Raw genomic sequence first — 22,591 nt, 5'->3', positions numbered from 1 at the left:
TAAGATAATGGGAGCCAATGTGCTCTTCGGTGACACTGTGCGTATCAGCTCTTAACACCTTTTGTAACGTGCGTGCATGAAGTGCCTCTGTTCCATATTTTGTTGAGCTGTCACCTGCAAGAAACAAGCTAGCCACATGCTTCGAACAAAATGCACACAATATTGTAAATAAATGTCGCATTTGACAGTGTTATAAAACTTTTACTTTGTCAGTTTGGTACTTCATATCACATGTCACAGTCTTGTTTATATGGTGCATATTGAACTTGTAATACAACTTCTGTTTCTAACAGCACACTTAGATATATAAATGCATTACTAGTTCTAATGACATGTCAAACGATATGTTCATTTTATTAATTTGCATGCTTCATCATATATTCACGTAAAGAAACCCCACTTCAATAGTGCACTGCAGAGTTCCACAGAAACAAACAATTGGAGAATGTCACATTGCAAAAATGAAATTACCACATACTACAAAAAAATTGGGTTAAGTTGGAACATCACCATTTCAGGAGAATACACTGATTTATGTTTCAGGCATATTTCTGAAGTGTGCTGCTTACATGCTATATATTAACCATAAGGTGCTTTCCCAATATGAAGTAAAGATTGGAACCTCACCTCAAAAACGAAAAATAAATTAGCATGACCTATCGTGAAATGTGCTTCAGGCATGTTCCTAAAGTGCGCTGCTCGCATACTATATATGATTAAGGCCCATTCCAATATAAAGTAAGGAAAGAGAACTTCACAATGCAAATGAATAATACAGTGGAACTCCGATTATACGACTTTCTCGGGACCGCGAAAAAGCATCGTAAAATGTGGGCGTCGTAAAATCCAAACATAAATTATGCCTATAAAAGTACTACTTATTTCGCCCGACAGATTTACGAGCAACTGCAATGTAAACTACTAACATATTCTGCAGGGCTTGGAAACCCAAATTTCCATAAAAGTAAATGCGATAAGAATTAATGCTGCAGTACAGGTACCAATCGTGCTTTATTCATACGAACCTTTACGGAACTCCGCTGCCCACTGCCGTGATTCCCGCCAGCCGGCGCGAACTTTAAAAAACATCGGTAAGTTTCTTTTCGACCTTGTTTGATCTGTGAACCAAGAGCTTTCGCTCGAGTTGGAAAACGTCCAAAAGGAGGTCCTCTGCGGCGTCGTGTGAACAGATGAAGTTCCGGATGCCGTCTATGTGCCGTAGCACCTCGGCGAATGTGGTAGGCACTGGCACAGCATCTGTGGCGGTGGCATTGTCCTCGTCTGATGATGCAGCGGTGTCAGCACTAGGCAAAGCCTCCTCAATGGCATCATCTAGCGACACCTCGCTGCAGACCGCAACGTTGTCGTTGGCCTCCACGTACTCAGCGAAGGTCGTGGTGAGATTTAAACCCTCTAAATCATTGTCGGCGAAGCCTGCATCGGCCTCGAGCGGCATAGAGATTGTTGCGTCCCCAGCAGAGGAGGCAGTATCTCGCTTAAAGCCACAGTGCATGAATGGGTTGGTGATTGTGCTTCGCGACACTGCGTTCCACGAACTGGCAATAAAATGCATGGCATCAGGCACAGTGATCTTTCTTTTTTTTCCGACTTGCTACGCTCCATAGCCGCCAGCCGACGCTGCACTAACTGCTTCTGGTACCCTTGCTTGACGCACATAATGATGCCGGCATCCAGCGGCTGCAGCCGGATTGTGCAGTTGGGCGGAAAAAAAAAACAACCTTTATGTTCCTCAGGCTGGACAAATCAGTTGGGTGGCGCGATGCATTGTCCACGAAAAGCCATATTTTCCTCGCCTTAGCACCCATTTTGTTATCCAGCTGCTACAAAATATTTGCTGAAGAGCAAAGACGTCATCCACGCCTTTTTGTTGAAGTTGTAGCTGCACGGCAGCGTCTTCAAGTTCTTAAAGCACCGTGGCTTTGCAAACGTTCCAACAATGAGCACAGGCAGCCTCTCGGAACCATCCTCGTTAGCACAGAATAGTGTTGTCACACGCTGTTTACTACGTTTGCCACCATGACAGCTGTCACCTTTAAATGCAATAGTTTCCTCGGGCTGCATATGGAAAAGAATACCGCTCTAATTGGCACTGAAAACCTTGCAGGGCGTGTATGCAGCAATCATCTCCGGCAGCGACTCTATCCACTCGTTCACCATTGAAACGTCCATGGAAGTGCTTTCTCCACAGGAGCGGCTGTACACAATCCTGTTTCGATTTTTAAAGTGATCCAGCCACCAGTTCGACGCCTGAAGGTCGTCGATGCCCAGACGCAATGCCACAAGGTCCGCCTTTTCTTTTAGAATGGCGCCGTCAACGTTGATCGCAGAGCTCCGTGCTTGATGCAGCCACTTGATGAGAACTTTTTCAAACTTCTCATGCTGTCCTTCTTTTGCTGCTTTCCGCTTGAGCCCAAACTTGTTGCCATTCTGTAATATCACCACTTTGTTTGCCAGGATCGTCTTAAGCGAAGATTCGGGTATCTTAAGGTCCCGGGCAATGCTGGCTTTCGTGGCTCCATGCTGCTTTCCTGCTTCCTCGGTAATATTAAGCTTATCGCCGAGCGACAGAACTGTCCGCTTTTGGGACATCGTGCGTCACGTAGCTCCACACAACTCAAAGCCTCTGCTGAATGCTGGTTGCTAGGATTACGACGAAGAACATGTGCGATAAACCTAAGCCTCTCTGCGCTACCTCGTCGGCAATCTGCTATCTGCTGCTGGGAAACTGGAAACAGAGAAATGCTCCCCCAACGCGACGAGAGGGAGAAAGTGATTGTGGAGGAGAAGAAAAGGCGTTATTTCAGCACAGTGGGCGTTACGGGCGGCTCCTGAGGGGGGGGGGGGGGAGGGGAAACGAACAATGAGACGAGGCAGGGAAGAAAACTGTGCTGGAGCGAACCGGTCGAGCGGTGCCAAGCACTCCGCATGCGGAGAGACGGAGCGAGGAAAGGGACCCGTGGCACTTTGCTTTTGTCCGCCGCTTCGTCCCGTGCTTCGCGAGGGTAAATTTTCTACGGATAACCGGCGTTTTTAATGCATTGCTTCTAAGGGGACTTCGCCGGGACTGCGCTAATCCGTCGTAAAACCCAGGTTGTCGCAAAACTGACGGACGTATAACCGGGGTTTCACTGTATATAGAATGAGCTTGATCTAATATGAAATATGTCGTTTCTGCACTAAATAGGAATAAGTGGCTGGTGTACCAATGCAGAAAAAAAAGGAACTTGCTACAGCGGTACAGTGTGTTACGAAAATGACAAGACCATAACTGAATGAATTTGTCAGGTACTATGGCTCATGAAAAGAAGACGTGTAAGAAAGACACACAGGCTGGTGCCTAACTTATCAGCCTCTTTCAGGTATATTTCCCAACATGAAGTTGTATCACAGGTAACTTAATGTCTGAATACATGGTAATGTAGCATCTAAAAGATAACATGACATACAGAATGTAATACTAATTGGCTGAATGAGCAACTAAAAAAAAAAGTGATACAGCTTAACTAAGGCTAAGAATAACTGCTCTGCAACACCAAACTCGTCAAATTCACGCGCAAAGACTGCACATCAGTAGAGCATTGTAGCTGGCTACATGTAATGAGTAAACAAAGATGGCAAATTTTCAACGAGATAAAAAGTAAAAAAATATGATATCACATTAAAAAGCACAAATTGCACGGCAGTGCCATATCGCAAGTTCTGGAAGTGTGACCTGCATTTAAATGAAATTGTATGATGTGTAATTGGTAAACAAATGACAACTTACGAGGCTGGATTGTCACTTTAGTCTAATGGCAATGGTAATACAGGTAATGCACTCGTATATATATATATATATATATATAGATGAAACCCTGCATCTATAAAAATAAGTTCTAGTGTAAAACAATAGAAATAGATATTATTTGTAAATAAAGCGGATTGCACTACGAGTGTTCCCCGTCAATGGCTTGAAAAAGTAAGATTTCAAGTGTCATAGCAGCAGTACCGAGCTCTGTTATGATAAGAGAAAAATAAAAACAAGTTGTCACATCTCAAATTCTGCAATCAGCTGCATTATTTATGCTTTGCACTTGGCTGTTGATTGCCTTTTCATTCTGTCTAAAGACAGTCATATAGACAATCCAAATGCTTAATTTTCAGTCATTTTGTACTGCAGTTTAAACAGCAAGTGCTGTTCAAACGAATTGTTCACCTTGCATTTTTTCGTTGTAATAACTTGGGGCTCGCTTACAATCTGTACAGCAAGTTGACCATGGTGTTGTTGTTCCTTGATTTACATCAATAACCTTGCTGCTCCCAGCAGGCGATGCTATGCCTTGTCGCATCAAGCTGAAGATCTCCTCGAATGTGGTGTCGACTTCACCTGTGACTGCTGGCACCTTTTCGATACTGCATGCAGTTCTGCATAAAACAGGCACAAATGTACATTGCATTTAGTCGATATTGTATTTTACAATAAGTAAAAAAAAATGCCAGCTATGAAAATTATGATCTTTCTTTCACAAGCTCTTACATTATGTGGCTCAAATTATTTTTGCAGAATTACTGTCTTCATGCCAGTGAGCAATTAATGTTGCACAGAAAGAAAACTTTAAAGAGCACTGGAAAAATACAGGCAGAAATAAGAAATCCTTTCAGCACCATAGTAGCGTCTCCGTTAGCCACAAAGTGCCTCTGTAGACCCATGTACATTTATGTTTATAAAGCTAGAAAAATAGTTTCAGCTTCAATACAGACATGCAATCATAAACAGTTGCTGTAATGTTTAGTGAAGCTCACCTTTACTCTGCGGCACACCTTTAAATTAGAACATCCAACTGCATACATGTCACAGCAGCAGTACAGAAGAAGCTGGAGTGCACTTAATTTGTACTCTTCGTTTAAATTCTGCGATAGTAATATTAGTAACTGATCCCGGTCTTTATTCAGTTATACGTTTCCTGCAATTCCACATGACAGCTGTCAGTCTGCATCCTGTCCATTCCAACTGAGTCGCAAATTATTTCTGGCTTGGAACGAGGTATTGAAAATTAAGGTTCCCATCTAGCACTTTCTTGCCACCTAACATTTAATCCGACCACTCATGCCTGTTTCTTATTTTTTTTTGTTATTATTATTTATTCATTATTATTTTTATCACAAGATTCTGACTGCGCTGTGGGCATCCTGCAATGAAAGAGTGTAACGTTGCCTACACTCTAAAAAAAGTGCCCTCTTTGGGTTGTATATCTGCCACACAGCGATAACCGTCATCTGCCTTGATGCGTCTCCTTTCTTGAAAACGCCGCGCCCGCTACTTTCCTGTCGGGAATGCTATGCCATGCTGATAACGCGCATGCCGTTCGTTACTGGGAAGTACCGGGCTCGCAGCGTTAAAGAAAGGAAACGCATCAAGGCAGATGACGATTATCGTTGTGTGGCAGAAGGGGCACTCCAAAGGGCGTAACTTTGCCTAAGAGTGTATAATAGCAAGAGCTTGGTGGCGCAACCCACCGCCCCATTCCAAAGGGGACGCTCATAACGTAACGTAACATAACATCCATCCATCTATCCATCGCTGCGTCGCCTGACCATTGCAGCATAGACAAAGGAATTGCAGTGTGCCCATAGCAGCTACAAGGGATAGTTTTGCCGTTTGCGCATTTGACACACCGTGAGGCTACCGCCTCATGTACTCACTTTCGTGGACGGCCTCAGAACTTCATGTGCTTTGCGAATTCCCACACTGGCCTGGCAATGAAGCCGCTACCACTGCAGCGTGTCGTTCAAGCAATCTTCCACTAAAAATTAGGGCAGAAAAGAGAAACGATCAAAACGATAATTACACCTTAACATGAGTGCGCTTAGGCGTACAACACTGGAATTTCCGTATGCAACGAGGTACTGACCTGTGGCGAGGTCGCATTGGGCGACGGAACGCTTCCCAGGCATTTCGTTTCTTCTGTGCATCTCGGTGGTCCAGATGAAGGCTTGAGTCGCTCACTGCGCATTTTGAACGAACTCTGCCGTGGCGCGGTCATAGAAATAAAGAACCGCTTGGTCGTGTCATACTGGTCATACGTCATACCAACGCCTCCTCTAGTTGGTCATACCACAGAACACCTGTCATACTACCGCATTTCTTTCTCCCGCGCCGCGCGAGGAGTGCTGGGATGCCATGTCAGAACACCTATGGGATACGTCATGATGGATACGTGGCCGGCGCAGCTCAGCGCGGAGGTCGAGCTTCGGCTGCGTGTCGGCTGCTACAACACGGCAGCCAGAATGCACAGACTGCGCGGAAGAGGCAGCCCCGCGTGCTGGGATTGCGGCGAGGAGACGCTCGAGCACCTTCTGCTCCGGTGCCCGGCCTTCGATGTTGAGCGCACTGAGCTCTGCATCATACCGTCGTGTGGGACTGCCCTGCGACTCGGAGGGAGCACTTCTCTTTCCGGCAGTGCTTCCTGCCCTACTTGACTTTTGTTGTGAAACACAGCTGAGAGCGCGGCTGTAAGCCCCGCATTGCTTCTTTAACGTTCTTATTTTTTTTCCGCCTTCTTTTCCTTCTCTTCCTAATCTTTTTCTCCCCACTCCCCTTTTCCCTGTGCAGTGCTGTTGAGGTGTCCTCCTCTGAGAGACAGTTACGGCACTGCACTTCTCTCTTCCTCTCCTTCAAAAGTCACTACACACACAAAAAGGCGCCCGCCGGCGTCAGACACGCCGGTTGCGTCGTGTCGTTGCTTGTCCGGTGGCAATGTTTCGTCTGCGGCCGATGCTAAACGAGCTGCCCGAGGAGAGGCTCAGCGCCGCCGCATTATATCACGAATCCAAAACGCCTAAACGGCGCGCTCAAAATTCGCGTTATGGAGTATCGTAATCATCAGTGCATATTTTTCCTTTTTTTTTGCGAGAAATTAACTTTGCGCAAACCGTCTTGCGAAGCAGTGATCTGCCATAATGCTGAAAAGAGAAATCCGAGATGATATGGCGCATGTGTGTGGGGTTTGGCGTGGATGAGCTTTTTAAAAAACATTTCTGCCTTTTACATACATCTCAATCGAAATCATAGCTAGCCCGTGCTAAGCTTCTTTTTAAGATCGTTTTAACAAATCTACAATCTTTATCGGGTCAAGCACGTCGTAACAAAATGAAAGCGTATAACACAGCTTTGTTATTTTTCTCTCAGATGTCAAAGCGCTCGGGAACGACCACTCGAAGCGCTCTGCACCTGCAGACGCCGCGTAGCGTCTGTGACATTAACGACTCAAAATACATGTTCCTTCGGACAATTTATGGAAATTTCAACGCACACCGCGGTATATCGTATTGCAATACTCGCGCGTATTGTTTTCCCAGATGAGGCAGTGCACAAATCTACACAAATAAACGCCGTCTGATGCTAACGCAAGGTGTCATTTGAAATTTCAGAGCTCGAATGTTGACGCGCATCGCCTTTAGGTAACAGCAATAGACGCCATTTCATGTTGTACACCGCGAACAGGGAAAAAAAAACACACACACAAAAAAACAAATGCGTAACAGTGCTTCGCATAGCTGGTGCATGCTGACTAACGCGACCTTTAAAAACATCTCAGTGCCCTTCCACTCAGTGAAGAAGGATGGCCGGCGAAGCTGTGCATGTGGGCCCCTAAATGGCGGACTGCACCTCCGCCGCGGGTCGGCCCGGCATTGCACTATCTCCGGGATCGGCCCACGTTTTGGAGAGTTTTTTGCTGACCACAACGACACGAAAATTTCCTTGGAAGGAATACAGCTACGCTATAAAAGACACACCATTCCCCACGCCGGAACTGTAAACATTTTATCGCTTGCAGCCCCATAATTGGCGCAAAAATGGCTCAGTCGCCGAATACGCACTATATATGGGCTGTGCGTCATTGCTTAGACAAAACAGGAGTTGGTGAAGCGACGAGGTAGATTAACATCGCCCAGGGCCTTCCTGTCGTGTTCGAATGCGTACGTATACCTTTCTTCAGTGGCATTTTTTTTTTCGCGCTGCCCTGTTATGTGCTCTATAATGCACCAAATAGCCCAAACAAGAGCTTTACTAGAACTATAACCTGGCGGCAAGTGAAATTCAGAGAAGCGCGCGCATGCGCATTGAGCGTGGTGTGCGCGGAACATTAGGAGCCTATAGCAGATTTCCAGGACGCGGCCAATTAATCGAGAGCTCTAAGCACAAAATAAGGCAGATCTGTTCAGCGGAAACCCGGAAGGTGCATAGAACCGATTTGTAGCAACTGCCCTGGAAAGGCGTTGGTCACGATTTCGACCCCGGGAGGAGATGGAATTTTTCTTTGGCCTTCTTTCTGGGGAACCACTGTGGATTTCCTTTGAGCGTCCGTTAGGTGAGCGCCAACCTTGTCTTTCCTTTCTTTATTCGTTTTTTTCTTACATTCTTCGACAATACGGGTTTCCGCGGAACAGATTTTCCATAACAAGGTGTGTCTCGATGTCACTGAAAAAAAGAAACGGGCACTCACTTTTATATTCCCTCCTAAGTATATCTTTCAGTTCTTCAATGATTTCCATCCTCTTCTCTAAATCTTGTGTTCTCATATGATTACTTTGGTAATACTTTTTAATCTTTCTGGTCAGGTAGGATTCCTTCTTGGAATCTTGGGAGCTACTATCTGACATTGCTGTCTTCTTGGCCTCGCGGTTTGGTTTACTTTTGGACCTTGTGCTGCCTCTCTCAGATGAGACAGTTCGATGGCGCATAGCACTGGCCCTCTTGCTTTTCGTGTCCACATAGCGGCCGCGTTTCAGTGACCTTGTTTGAGAACTGTCCCGGCTGGACGCCTTTGAGCGCGACTTTCTTGCTGTTCTCTTTCTTCTTTCTTGCTTGTCGACGGCTCTTTCACCTCTGCTTCGTTTTGGTGCTGCTTCCCTTTCTCTGTTTTCTCTGCCTCTCTTCTTTGATTGTATTCTCGCCAAGTAGGTGGTGGACGTGGTGCTGCTGGTTTCGCCGCTGCGTCGTCGGCGCAGCCCTTTAGTCGTCTCTCCGAGCTCGCTTTTGTCTGCGGCTCCGCCAGTGTATTTTCGCCCTTGGCGACGGGGCGCAGTGACGCGCAAGCGTACTGACGACCACTTCCGGCGTGGCGCCCTCTCCGATGATTCGCTTGTCGACGACGAGGTCACGTGTTCCGGTTCGCTGTCTCCTCTGGAGCGTGCCTTTCTCTCCCTGTTCTTTTTCTTAGACGCCAAGTAGGTGGTGGACGTGGTGCTGCTGGTTTCGCCGCTGCGTCGTCGGCGCAGCCCTCCGAGCTCGCTTCCGGCGTGGCGCCCACTTCCGGTGTGGTGACCACTTCCGGCGTGGCGCCCTCTCCGATGATTCGCTTGTCGACGACGAGGTCGTGTGTGTAGTCCTTTTGTTTGCCATGCATGGGTTCTTGCGTTCACAAGTAGTTTTCGTTGATTTCGACGCAGGCGTGATCGAACGTCGTCGCCGGGTTGCCGATGCACGAGCTTTCTGTCAGCGGTGCGCGCGCCACCAGCTAGCTTGCTTACGTCACCGACTCAGGTGATGACTCATTTAATGACACAAACCCACTATGGAGGATAGACCACGAACGGGGTGGTAACATGATTTAAACGTACAAGTGAAAATAAATTGATAATTGAACATCGGAAAAAAAACGATAATAAATGAAATGATAACGTAGCCAGCCTTGCATAGACAAGAATAGCTACATGAACTTAATATTAAAAGTACATAAAGTAAGGGGTAGACGTAAAGAAGTAGCGTTAAATTTTGAATAATAGTATTAATGAATGTGATGAGAGGAAAGAAAACGATGCCGACGGGTTCTTTCCCCATTGGACCACGCATCTGAGTGGCATCCTCAAATCTGCGATGGCCCTGCGTTATTCCGAAGATGCGTCGAAATACGTGACAAGGTGCTTGTTATATTGCATATGCTACATGCTTACGAAACAAAATTACAGTTGCTTTTTTTTAAAGCGAGAAAAAAAAATTGCCCAAACTCCCTTGTGGGTTATCGAAGTATATATATGTATATATGTATATGTATGTATATATATATATATATATATATATATATATATATATATATATGCGCTGTAATGTGTCGGCAAGACGAGGACGAAGGGGCGCGAGTACCGGAAGAGAAGAAGAAGAGAACGAAGATAGAGGAACGGCTGGATCCGTTGAGTTCTTTACATTGTGGCGCAGCTGCAGATGTTTAAAACCAGGGCGCGTTGAGAAGACTTGCCCAACGGGAAGATGGACATGCCAAGGAGCTACCGGTCCAAGTGCCAAATGACACGCACCGTGCCACTTGCTCATCTCGACACAGCCTGTTATCATTAACAATGTTGCGACACATGATCCGACCAGTATAGATAACTGCTATAACGGACGGTGATCGCGCGGGCCCCATCTTGAATGCGACCTGCGATGGGGACAGGGTGCGCCGAGCTGGCGCTGATAGCTTCGTGTGCGTTGTGCTCTCGCCGATTAGTTGAAGCGAGGCGCAGCACGAAGGTGAATTCTCTCGCTGCTGCTTCCGCCGCGCTTTTCACCTTAGGTGACGGACGGACGTGCTTCCTCGTTAGGTAGGCGCAGAAATGATTACGCATTTAAACATTGAAATTGAGCAACTTAGTGTTGCTCAGCGCACTAAAACAATCTTAGACCGGCAATAATCAAATCAAGGAGGGCATACGATCATTCATTTGCACTGCGCAAATCAAGGGCAGGAATGGTAGGCTGCAAAGGGATTGATGAAAGTGGACGAAAAACGAACTTATGCTGCCGGTGGGAAGCGAACCTACAACCACCGCATCGCGGGTACGTTACACTACCAGTTTTGCTTACGACGGCGGCTCTCCCCACAGCTGCGTTATTCGAGTACGTCCCAAACACGTCCTCTGCACGCTCCCGACAAGCCAAATTATCTCGTACGTCAACCTGCGCAGACTCCCCACCCCTGCTCACCGGCAATGCCAAAGCCTCCTCCCCGCTCCAAAGTGTCAGTACCAGAGTTATGTTACCCGCATCATTTGAGGGTTTCTTATTTCTTTAGTTGCCTCTACATTCTCACTTTAACTTTAATTGTGCCTAAAAGCTTACTGCATATGATATCATTGTTGGCGCCCACCTGCACGTCTTTCTTATTGCGATATCAAATATACGGACACTCCAGACACATTTCTGGCGTCTCCGTCAGGCATAGAGTTTCTCACTACATTACCTAGAGGGAAATCTGGCGCTGCTGTGCTGTGGTATGCATGGGAATGCCGGTATATTGTGACTTCGGATTGGCATCGTTCTCGTAGAGACAGGACACCTTTAAGACGCGCTTGGCAAATACCGTTCCGTCTGTCACAGTGATTCACTTTCTACTAAAACAGCACGTGAAAAGCTGTTTTAGCTTTATTATTACGCGAAAACATGTTTTGTTTAACTATGAGAACTTGTCATTGTGTGTACGACTACATGTTACGTAAAAAATATCAGCGGGCCGCTAAAGTTGGAGGACAGACGACAAGGTTCACGCTCGCTTTGAAACAGTTGGTCGTCTGTTATTGCTTTTCTTCGCTTGGTCATGCATCGTGGGTGAGTAAAGATGTAATATGCGTGAATGGAAACATTTTATGAAGATTTTACTTTGAGAACGCGTTATTTGCGTAGCCATATCCACGTTTTAGACGAAGCCTCTTACAACACCAGCCAACACGAGCCTCGCAGACACATATACCGTCATTCCCATGACGGCACGGGGCCCCCTTAAGAAACTCCCATAGACGGTGGCGCCAGATTACCCTCTAGGTATTATAGTGAGAAACTATGCCGTCAGGTTCCGTACGAGTAAAAAGAAATTGGAGGACGCTTAAGCTTCGCCTTCAAGAGTGGAACGCGACAGCGTTCCCGTCGACGCGCCAAGGGGTGTAAGACAATGGGCTACGGCGCAGCGACTACGCGCCCCGCATCGGACGCGGTGAGCGTCGAGCAACGCAGCGTTCGGCGCGACAACGAAATGTGCGCCTGAGCAAGCGACGCACGCCTGAGCCTTAGAAACAGCTCGTTTCTAAGGCAACACCGCGTTCACTAGATGCGCTTTTGTACCGCTTTGAAGCATCGAACTCGTGGCTCAGTGGTAACGTCTCCGTCTCACACTCCGGAGACCCTGGTTCGATTCCCACCCAGCCCATCTTGGAAGTTGCTTTTTATTTATGAAGTGCCTGCCTTGGTTTATCGCTCACGGCCAACGCCGCGGACGCCGACACCGACGACACCGGCTTTTCTGCGACACGAGCTCCTTAACGCTATCGCGTTAAAATAAAGCTTGTGAGGGTGAGCCAGTGAACGCGGTTCAATCTCGCGCGCGCGGGCGAGGAACGCGGCCCGGATGCGTGCCCTCTCCTGTGGCGCGCGAGAGAGGAAGTGAGGCGAGGGAGAAGGGGCGTTCTTTTCCGGCGGCTGCAACGGTGCCTCGATGTCCTCCTCGCCCGCCGCTCCGTACAAGGTGGCGACAACCGCGGCGTCTACTACGGCGTTGGCTACAGTGCACTAGTATAGGGGACTCTTCTAGTACACTGTAGCGTTGGCCACGCGAATTGCTGACGGCGCAGTAGACGCTTTTGACGGACGTCGTAGGGACGCGTTGTCGGTGCTTGAAAGCATTCTGCGACGCGGCTGAAGTGCGATCCCGTGCGGACCTCACCTTCAAAGCGATCTGCGATGTCTGCAGAGTGCGCGTATCGTCGTAGCTTCGTATGCGCTGTGCTCTTGACGTTTCGTTCGCGCTGAAGCGAGCCATGCACGAAGGTTAATTCGCCCTCGCTGCTGCCGCGATTCCTCACTCCAGAATTTCCACAGCCAGTTCCCGCTGTCATCGAGCGATGTGTGTTCATGTTTACCTGTGCGCGCGTGACGCCGTGCTGGTTAATTTATTTAAAACACGTTGACGGGCCGGTTGGTTTGAATCCGTGAGAGAATACGTAAGCGCGACTGAATAAGGACGCACAAAAAAGCAGACACACAGAGACGGCGCATTCTCCGCATGTCCGTTTCTTTCTACGGCCTCGTTGAGTCACGCTTACATATTCTATCATTGTTAATTTACTTAGTAAGCGAATCCTTGCACCGTACAGCTATCTACTAATTTGCTATCGCGATCGGTGCTTCGCCTTTGCGGCGGAACTGCCAATTTTTCAATTGATACTTCGCTTTACTTCTGCAAATCCTGACAATAGGAGGACCAGTCCATTAGAAGCACCAGTGGGGGCTGCCTAATCTTTGTTTTTTTTTCAGTTCAAGTTTTTTTTTCTAATTTCCACTGTGAACACTATCCACGGAGAATATATTTATTTCTATTGTCACGTACGAGTTTGTGCCACTGTGTACAAGATGACGTTGGGAGGTGAAAAGGTGGTTGAAGTGTCCCCACGATCGGTAGATGGTTGTTACCCTGGCTACTGAGCTACAACCTTCAAACTGTATATTATAATACCGAGACCGATCAAGTTGTCCAGCACCGTTTATTCCAAAAAGGGCGACGCCCCAGCTCACGCGCGAAGAAGTAGAAGAACAGGGAAGATGATGATGGCTACGTACAAATGAAAACGACGATCGTGCCTGCCTGTCCCTGGTTCCTGCTTGCCTCGACAGAGCGACCGTTTCGTTGACCTGCAGTGGTGTTTTGGCTGAGTATCGGGTGGTTTAAGGTGTCTCATTAACCGTATTTTAGTTCCTGGTTGATTGGCATTCCTTGCGTCAGCCGTCTTGAGCTGATGTCGACCAGTTCTCCTGGCCAGGCGCGATCCGCCTGGTCAGCATCCCTACCACCTAATGAATTGCCCATAGATTTATTTTTTCGCAGTGGCGTCAGTACCATTCCTGTGGCGCTTGTGCCTACCAATGGAGGTTCCATCAGGATCACGAATCCACAGGCTGTCCAGAAAGCACTTAAGGCCACAACTAACCACTTCCAGACCATCACTGATGTGCGAGCGTTCGGACGGGGAGGTATAGTGTGTCGTTCACCCGACCAGACCTGTGTAGAAGACCTCTTGAAATGCACTTCATTCGCTTCCACCCCGGTGAGTGCTTTTATTCCGCCTCATCTTGCGTGCACCAAGGGTCTTGTACGGGGCGTAGACTCCAGATTAAGTCCTACTGAAACCCTGGAGAAGCTATCCGCAGCAGGCGTCATTGCCATCTACCGTTGCAATCGACTGGCCAATAACGAGAGGGTTCCGACAGAATCTGTTATTGCAACGTTTGTGGGCACATCATGTCCATCTGAAATAAAGGTGTGGCCTCTTGTGTTCCGTGTAGAGCCGCTTGCGTCACGTCCAATCCAGTGTAAGAATTGTTGGAGATTCGGGCACAGCGCAGGAGGATGTAAGTCTAGCTTGCGTTGCCGCACCTGTGGGGATGGTCATTCTTCAAGTGCATGCTCTACTCAATCTCAAAAGTGCTGCCTCTGTGCGGGAGAACACCCAGCAGACTATTCGAACTGCTCAGCTCGCGCTCAAGAAGTACAAATTCTTGAAATAATCGACCGCCGTCGTTGCTCCCGAAGAGATGCAATTTCAGTTATCAAAGACAGGGCCTTCGGATACTCTAGTGTTGCAGCGCGCAACACTCCAAGCATGGATCTTAACCTCTCAGAAGCAATTGACTCTGCTGTGGAAAAAGCAATGGCTAAAGCTATGGATAAATTGATATCCAGTCTCTCTGATTGCTTAGCGCAAATCATTTCCAGTCACATGATGCAAATAATGCAGCCCACTAGGACACCAATGCAGTGCCCAGTACCTAACGCCAGACCTCGAACGCCTAGAAACGAGGTCGAGACGCCTTCCACAGTTGCATAATATTCCACACACACTACTTCGCTAGTTCAAACACGCGAGGATGAGCCCTCTTATTCAGACACTGCTATTGTCACAGACATGGAACTTGACACTCGAGCTCCCAAACGTATGGGGTCCCCAATTTCAACAACTATGAAACCAAAATCAAAAAAGAGTCAACCAACGCCTGTGCTTACAGAAAGTATTCTAAAGGCGGCAGTTGCCGCTGCTGTGCGTTCAACACCATTGGACAGTTGAAAGTGCTGCAGTGGAACTGTCGTTCTATATTTTCAGCTTCAACAGATTTATCTTGCCTATCTATTCAATTCAATCCAGATATCTTACTTCTTCAAGAAACGTGGCTTTCACCAGAGAAAAATTTTCCTTTAAAAGGTTTTCGGTCCTTCCGATTAGATAGAGACTCGCGAGGTGGAGGATTAATGATACTTGTTTCCAGTAAAATTTGTCACAAGGCAAAAATTTCTTTTCAAATCATGGACTGCGACTGTGAAATTTTGGCCATAGATTTATGTCTCCCAGGATACCATCCATTTTCAATTATAAATGCTTATTTCCCCAGCGGTGTGCAAAGTACGCGTCAACTTGATAGGGCTGTGGCTGCATGTAGAAAAGAAATTTTGTTTGTAGGGGATTTTAATTCGCATCACGTGTCGTGGGGGCAAAAAACAGATTTGTGTGGTAAGAGACTTTGGGAGTGGTCTATTGATAGTCACCTTTCATGTCAGAACACAGGGCAAGTAACGTTTGTTAGAGGACCCTTCCGTTCAGTGTTAGATTTGACATTTTGTAGCGCTGGCATCAAGGTTTTGTCGTGGGTAGCGGTTGAATCAGCAACCAACAGTGATCATCTCCCTGTGTCATTTGAAATCAATTGTCAAATAACATCTTTAGAATACAAGGCATGCACATTTATGGACCATACGAAATTTAAGACTTTCTTGCGTTCTGCCGTTTCGAAACTTGCCAATGCCAATGATAAGGAAATCGCTTCAACCATTTGCTCAATACTAGAGGATTCCCGGAAGCAAGCTGAATTTGTCATCCCTTCGGCTAAAGGCACCGCTTGTCGTTGGTGGAATGATGAGTGTACGCGGGACTATAGAAAAAGTAAGGCCGCTTGGAAAATGCTTCTGCATAATCAGTGCCCGACCGATTGGAAAAATTATCAGTTTCATGCTGGTGTATTTAAGCGTACTGTTAATCGAGCCAAAGAGGAATACGATATTAGACATTACGATTATCTATCTAATTCAAAAAATAAGCGTGCTTTATTTTCATTCCTTCGTGCTAGGAAGGTGCTACCAACACCCTTAACATTAGATTCAATTGTTTTGAGCCCGCAGGAACTGAGCGCCTCCCTAGAAGAGATTGCCGAAGGCTTAGAAAATCGATTTACGGCCAGGCTTCCGGCTATTCATTCTACATTAGGTCATTGGGATGGCTTTACTCCAATTTCCTTAGCTGAACTAAATGAGACTGCACTATGTTTACCGAATTCAGCCCCTGGCCCTGATGGCGTCACAAATGCAATGTTAAAAATATTGTTACAGGAATCGCCTAACGTTCTTTTGGACCTGGTGAATTATTCAATTAAATATGCATGGATTCCGTTACACTGGAAGCTTGCGAAAGTAATATTGATGCTTAAGAAACAAGAAGGAAGGTATGTATTAGAGAACATTAGGCCCATTGCGCTTACATCAAACGTAGTAAAATTCATTGAGAGGCTTCTTCACCGTCGCATCATGAAATTTATTAATGATAATTCCATTCTTAGTCCCTGTCAGATTGGTTTCAGGGCTGGCTGCTCCATCTGGCATGCCCACGTCGACTTAGAAAGCCGAATACAACTCGCTCGACGTCATAAGCAATACGCTGCCTTAGTGACGCTCGATATCGCTAAAGCATACGACACTGTGGAGCACAGTATATTGATCAATCGGTTAACTTCCTGTGGTGTTCCTGGTTATATAGTAGCGTGGATTCGGTCATTTTTAGGTGAAAGAGAATTCTATTGCTACGAAAGGGGCGTTTCTTCTTCTAGACACAAACAAACGAGAGGCGTACCGCAAGGCTCAGTTCTTTCCCCGGTACTTTTTAATATTCTCATGAGCACACTACCTTGTCATCCAGAAATAACCACTTATGTTTATGCAGACGATATTGCGTTTTTTGCATCTGCCAACGACATCCACACGCTATACCAACGACTGCAAACTTACCTTTATGATCTGGAGAGGTGGTTAGATGCTAGTCACTTCACACTCAATGCCAGCAAATGTGCTGTTCTCGTATTTCCGATACGTGACATAGTGCACATTTCATTGTCTTACCACCTTCAAGACATACCACAGGTGGAATTTGTTAAATACCTCGGAATTATTTATAACGCCTCTCTCAACTGGCGCTCACATATAGATCATTTGACTGGGAAAGGTACCCGTGCAATTGGCATATTGCGTAGGCTGAGCAGTCGTCGAATAGGAATGCGAAGAGATACACTCCTAATGATATATCGTATGTACGTTCGCCCTGTATTAGAATTTGGTTGCGTGCTCTTCTCTGGAGCTCCAGCCTACATGTCCCGTCTTCTAATCCTCTTAGAAAGAGAGGCATTACGTCTGTGTTTAGGTCTTCCTAAATTTGTTGCAAATTCTATTCTTTATCTAGAATCCCGTGTCCCGCCACTTTCGTGCAGGTTCCGGCTTTTGACGGTGCAGACGTTCTTAAGGATTTACGAATCACCACTGCGTCATCCCCAGATAATCTTTATTTCACAACCTGCGTTGTTTTTCGGTGTCATCTGGCCGCGACTACATAATCCGCAAATTATATTCGTGCAAAAATTACTTGACTGTTTGGGCGTGCGCATATGCGATGTTCTTCCTATTACCGACAGAGCTGTTGCCACGGATATTCAATTTGATGATATCTTTCCTAATAATGCAAAATTACTTCCACACCGTATTCTAGACGGTATATTACAAGATCACCTGAAAAACCTTCAAACAAACGTTGTAATTGCTACAGATGCTTCACAATGTGAAGAAAAGTCAGGTGTAGGAATATGGTGACAATCTCCTTGATCCAGGCCATCGTCCGTCAAGAGTTATCCAACGTCGGCCTGCACTCCATTCGTTCCGCATGCTCGGAACCTCTCTCTCCACGCACGGCCCCACCGCGCCCTTCTTACTCTTATGGACAGCGCAACCCCTCAGAATGGCGAACCGTGGACGACAAGCCGATCTGTTTTAACTGCCGACGCATTGGACATGTCGCTCGCCACTGCCGCAGCCGCTGGACTTCCCCCACACGCTATTCTCCTAATTACCACCCTCGCCCCTCTAGTGCGTCCTTTTCCTTCGCCCCTTCTATGCCCACCCCATCATCTGACCCTGCGACGCCTTTGACACGTCCCCGCTACTCCCGCTCGCCTTCTCCCTCCCGTCGTCAATCTCGCTCGCCCCCGTCTCGCCGTGCTTCTTCTCCGACCTACTCGCCGCTCCCCCGACCGGAAAACTAGACAGCGCAGCTTCTGGAGGTGAAGCTGCAAAGACGACATTGGCTCAAAATCCTCGCTTCACCTTACCGACGAACCAGAATCTTTTGGACGTTCTCGTCGACAATGTTCCTGTGTGCGCGTTGATTGACACCGGGGCGCATGTGTCCATTATGAGTGCTGCTCTTCGCCGTCGGCTCAAGAAAGTTCTGACGCCTGCCCCGAACCGATTTGTACAAGTCGCCGACGGAGGGACTGTCGCTATTGTTGGCATGTGCTCTGCCCGACTCACCATTGCTGAGAGACACACCGTCGTTCTCTTCACCGTCATCGAGCATTGCCCTCACGAACTCATTCTCGGTCTGGATTTTCTTGCCCATCATTCTGCCCTCATTGACTGTTCGGCCGGCTCACTTCGCCTTGACTTGCCTCTTCTTGCCGACCCTGTGGACCCGCCTCCCGGCCATCTGAGCTGCATCGATTTTATTCGCCTACCACCTCACTCTATGACACACGTTGACTTGTTGTCCTCACCAGCTGTACCTGACGGCAATTACGTGGCCGCACCACTTCCGGCCGTTATGCTTACACATGGTGTTATCGTGCCGCACACTGTGCTGAAAATTACTGGTAACCGCACCTGCCTTCCACTCGTCAATTTCGCGCTAACCGCGCAAGTTCTGCCTCAGGGGATCTCCTTGGCTATAATTCGCGCTTTGCAGGATGATGAGGTTGAGCCATTCACAGTGGAAGATCGTTACAGCTCAGCCCATACCGTGACGTCATCGCACAGTACTGACGTCGACATGAAGAAGATGGTCTCCTCTGACCTTACACCTGCTCAAGCTGCAGCCCTTTGCCGCGTTCTTGAAGGCTATCGCGACATTTTTGACTTTGACAATCGACCCTTAGGTCAAACGTCCGTCGTGACCCATCGCATAAACACTGGCGATGCGAACCCTATTCACCGTCGTCCATATCGTGTTTCTGCGTCAGAACGAGCTGTTATCCAACAGGAAGTCAAAAAGATGCTTGCAAAGGACATTATCGAGCCTTCCTGTAGTCCCTGGGCTTCTCCCGTCGTACTAGTCAAAAAGAAGGATGGAACGTGGCGTTTTTGTGTCGATTATCGCCACCTGAACAAAATCACAAAAAAGGACGTGTACCCTTTGCCACGTATTGATGACGCTCTAGACTGCCTGTACGGTGCCACTTATTTTTCTTCTATCGACTTACGGTCCGGATACTGGCAGATATCCGTCGACGCCATGGACAGAGAGAAGACTGCATTTGTTACCCCTGACGGCCTTTATCAGTTCAAGGTGATGCCTTTCGGTCTCTGTAACGCGCCCGCCACCTTCGAACGAATGATGGACTCTTTGCTTCAGGGGTTCAAGTGGTCCACCTGTTTGTGCTATCTGGACGACGTCATCGTTTACTCACCCACATTTGACACGCATCTAGACCGCCTTTCAGCGATTCTTGACGTGTTCCGCCGCGCCGGTCTCCAGTTGAACTCGTCAAAATGTCACTTCGCTCGCCGCCAAATCACCGTCCTTGGACACCTCGTGGACGCCAGAGGCGTGCGACCTGACCCGGACAAGATTCGCGCCGTTACGAACTTTCCTGTTCCGAAGTCTACCAAGGACGTTCGTAGTTTCGTAGGGCTGTGCTCATATTTCCGACGCTTTGTGAAGGATTTTGCGACCATCGCCCGTCCCCTTACCGACCTCTTGAAGAAAGACGCCCTCTTTTCTTGGGGACCTGACCATGCCGCATCTTTTTCGCAGCTCACTACTCTCCTTACCACGCCTCCAATTCTGGCCCATTTTGACCCGTCTGCTTCAACGGAAGTTCGCACTGATGCCAGTGGTCACGGCATAGGAGCAGTATTAGCACAACACCAGCGTGGACATGATCGCGTTATAGCCTATGCCAGCCGACTTCTATCACCCGCCGCGCGCAATTATTCAATCACAGAGCGCGAGTGCCTCGCTCTTGTGTGGGCTGTTGCCAAGTTTCGCCCCTACTTGTACGGACGCCCCTTCTGTGTCATCACTGATCACCACGCGCTCTGCTGGCTATCCTCGCTCAAGGACCCCACGGGACGACTCGCTCGCTGGGCGTTACGCCTGCACGAATATACCTTCTCCGTGGTATACAAGACGGGACGCTTGCACCAGGATGCCGATTGTTTGTCCCGCTACCCCGTCGACGACCCGGCTGATGCGGACACCATCACTTGCGTTTTCTCTGTGTCCAAGTTGCTCGCAATCGGCAATGAGCAACGCCGCGATCCTTCCTTACGAGCCCTCATCGACCATCTGGAGTCAACGCCTGGCGACGCTTCTCTCCGGATGTTTCTCCTTAAGGAAGGGACACTATACCGCCGCAATCTCGATCCACACGGCCATGACCTTCTGCTCGTAATTCCATCCCACTTGCGGTCGACTGTCCTCCAACAACTTCACGACGCTCCCGTGGCTGGACACTTGGGCGTCTCGCGCACATACGACCGTGTACGCCGTCGCTTCTTTTGGCCGGGTCTCGCTCGCTCCGTGCGGCGCTACGTTGCCGCTTGTGAGCCCTGTCAGCGCCGGAAGAAGCCCTCCACACCTCCAGCTGGATGTCTTCAGCCGATCGACATCCCACCGGAACCCTTTTTCCGTGTTGGTCTAGACCTTCTTGGACCGTTCCCTCTCTCGGGCTCCGGCATTAAATGGGTCGCCGTCGCTACTGATTATGCTACGCGGTACGCAATCACCAGAGCCCTCCCGACAAGTTGTGCTACTGACGTTGCTGACTTTCTGCTCTATGACATCATTTTAGTGCACGGTGCCCCGCGCCAATTACTCACTGACCGTGGCCGCAGCTTTCTGTCGGCAGTCGTCGAGGACATTCTCCACTCCTGCTCGACTAAGCACAAGTTCAGCACGTCCTACCACCCACAGACCAACGGCCTCACGGAGCGCCTCAACCGGACCATCACCGACATGCTATCCAAGTACGTCGCGACCGACCACCACGACTGGGATCTTCACTTACCATATGTGACGTTCGCGTATAATTCATCGCGTCACGACACCGCCGGCTATTCGCCATTCTATCTCCTATATGGCCGAGAACCCGCGTTGCCCTTGGACACATTGTTGCCCTCGGCCACACGTTCAACCACTGAATACGCCCGCGACGCGATCGCACACGCCGACCACGCGCGCCAGCTCGCCCGCACCCGTCTCGAGGCCTCGCAGGAGCATCAGAGACGCCTCTATGATTGCCACCATCGCGACGTACAATTTACTCCGGGTTCTCTGGTGCTTCTCTGGACCCCCATTCGACGTGTGGGCCTTTCCGAAAAGCTGCTGTCCCGCTACACTGGCCCATACCGTGTGGTGCGACAAGTGACCGATGTCACGTATGAAGTCGTCCCCGCCGACCTGTCAGCGTCATCGTCGGCTGCAAGTGACATCGTTCACGTGGCGAGACTAAAGCCATATCACACACCTTTCGCCGCGGATGTGTAGATTCAGCACCGGGACGGCGCTTCTACTGCCGGGGGTGATGCTACGGAACAGCCGCCACAGTGTGGCTGCACTGAGGAGAAGGAAGACGACGTGGCCACCGCTTGATATAGCGTCGCCATCATTGCCACCGCTTGTCTGCGTGTAAATATATTGTAGACTCGTACGTCAGCTACACGTAACAATATTTTCCCCGATTCTCGATTGGACATTTTCTCTTCGGCTGCCAGATTTCATACCGATTTTTTTAGCCGAATTCATGGCCGTGGTGCTGGCATTACGCAAATTAGGACCATCAATTACGTCAGCCGTGATAGTCACTGATTCTTTATCATTGTGCTCCTCCCTTACTGCTTCTAATGATTCTCGCGTAATGAGGACATTTCAATCATTGGTACCTGGTTACTTGAGAAGCGTGCGTTTGATTTGGGTGCCTGGCCATAAAGGACTAATCATTAATGAAATTGCAGACTCTCTAGCCAAGGCATCAATAAGTGGCCCGATTCTTCCTTGCTGCCCTTTGACTGCTTATGTTACTGCAGCTAGATTTCGCAGGAGTATCATTATACAGTCAGTATCAGGCTCCACAATTACTAACTCTGTGGATTACGGACATCTGCTGCACCCTTGGAACAGAGATTTTTGCCGAACACGGAAAATTGAAGTGTCCATAACAAAGCTGCGCTGCCGTATACCTGCA

General features: G+C 48.3%; 1 protein-coding gene and 1 long non-coding RNA gene across 3 annotated transcripts in view; one reads left to right on the top strand and one right to left on the bottom strand.

Annotated features, from left to right (window-relative positions):
• LOC142557270 (poly(A) RNA polymerase GLD2-B-like) overlaps positions 1 to 22,591 on the top strand; it is a 145,913-nt gene that overhangs the window by 97,633 nt on the left and 25,689 nt on the right. The gene's annotated exons all lie outside the window — the stretch shown is intronic.
• LOC142557272 (uncharacterized) lies at positions 3,880 to 9,047 on the bottom strand. 2 transcript variants are annotated; one of them, XR_012822751.1, is made up of 4 exons: positions 8,508 to 9,047; positions 5,913 to 6,006; positions 5,704 to 5,804; positions 3,880 to 4,425 (listed from the first exon to the last, which is right to left on the bottom strand). It is a non-coding gene; the product is annotated as an uncharacterized LOC142557272 (long non-coding RNA). The 2 variants fall into 2 exon arrangements; XR_012822750.1 differs by lacking the exon at positions 8,508 to 9,047 and having other exon boundaries at positions 5,913 to 6,192.

The sequence above is a fragment of the Dermacentor variabilis genome, chromosome 9, assembly GCF_050947875.1.
Source record: "Dermacentor variabilis isolate Ectoservices chromosome 9, ASM5094787v1, whole genome shotgun sequence".
Taxonomy (NCBI): Eukaryota; Metazoa; Arthropoda; class Arachnida; order Ixodida; family Ixodidae; genus Dermacentor; species Dermacentor variabilis.
Note: the sequence above shows the minus strand (reverse complement) of the source record. Positions and strands in the feature narration are given on the sequence as shown.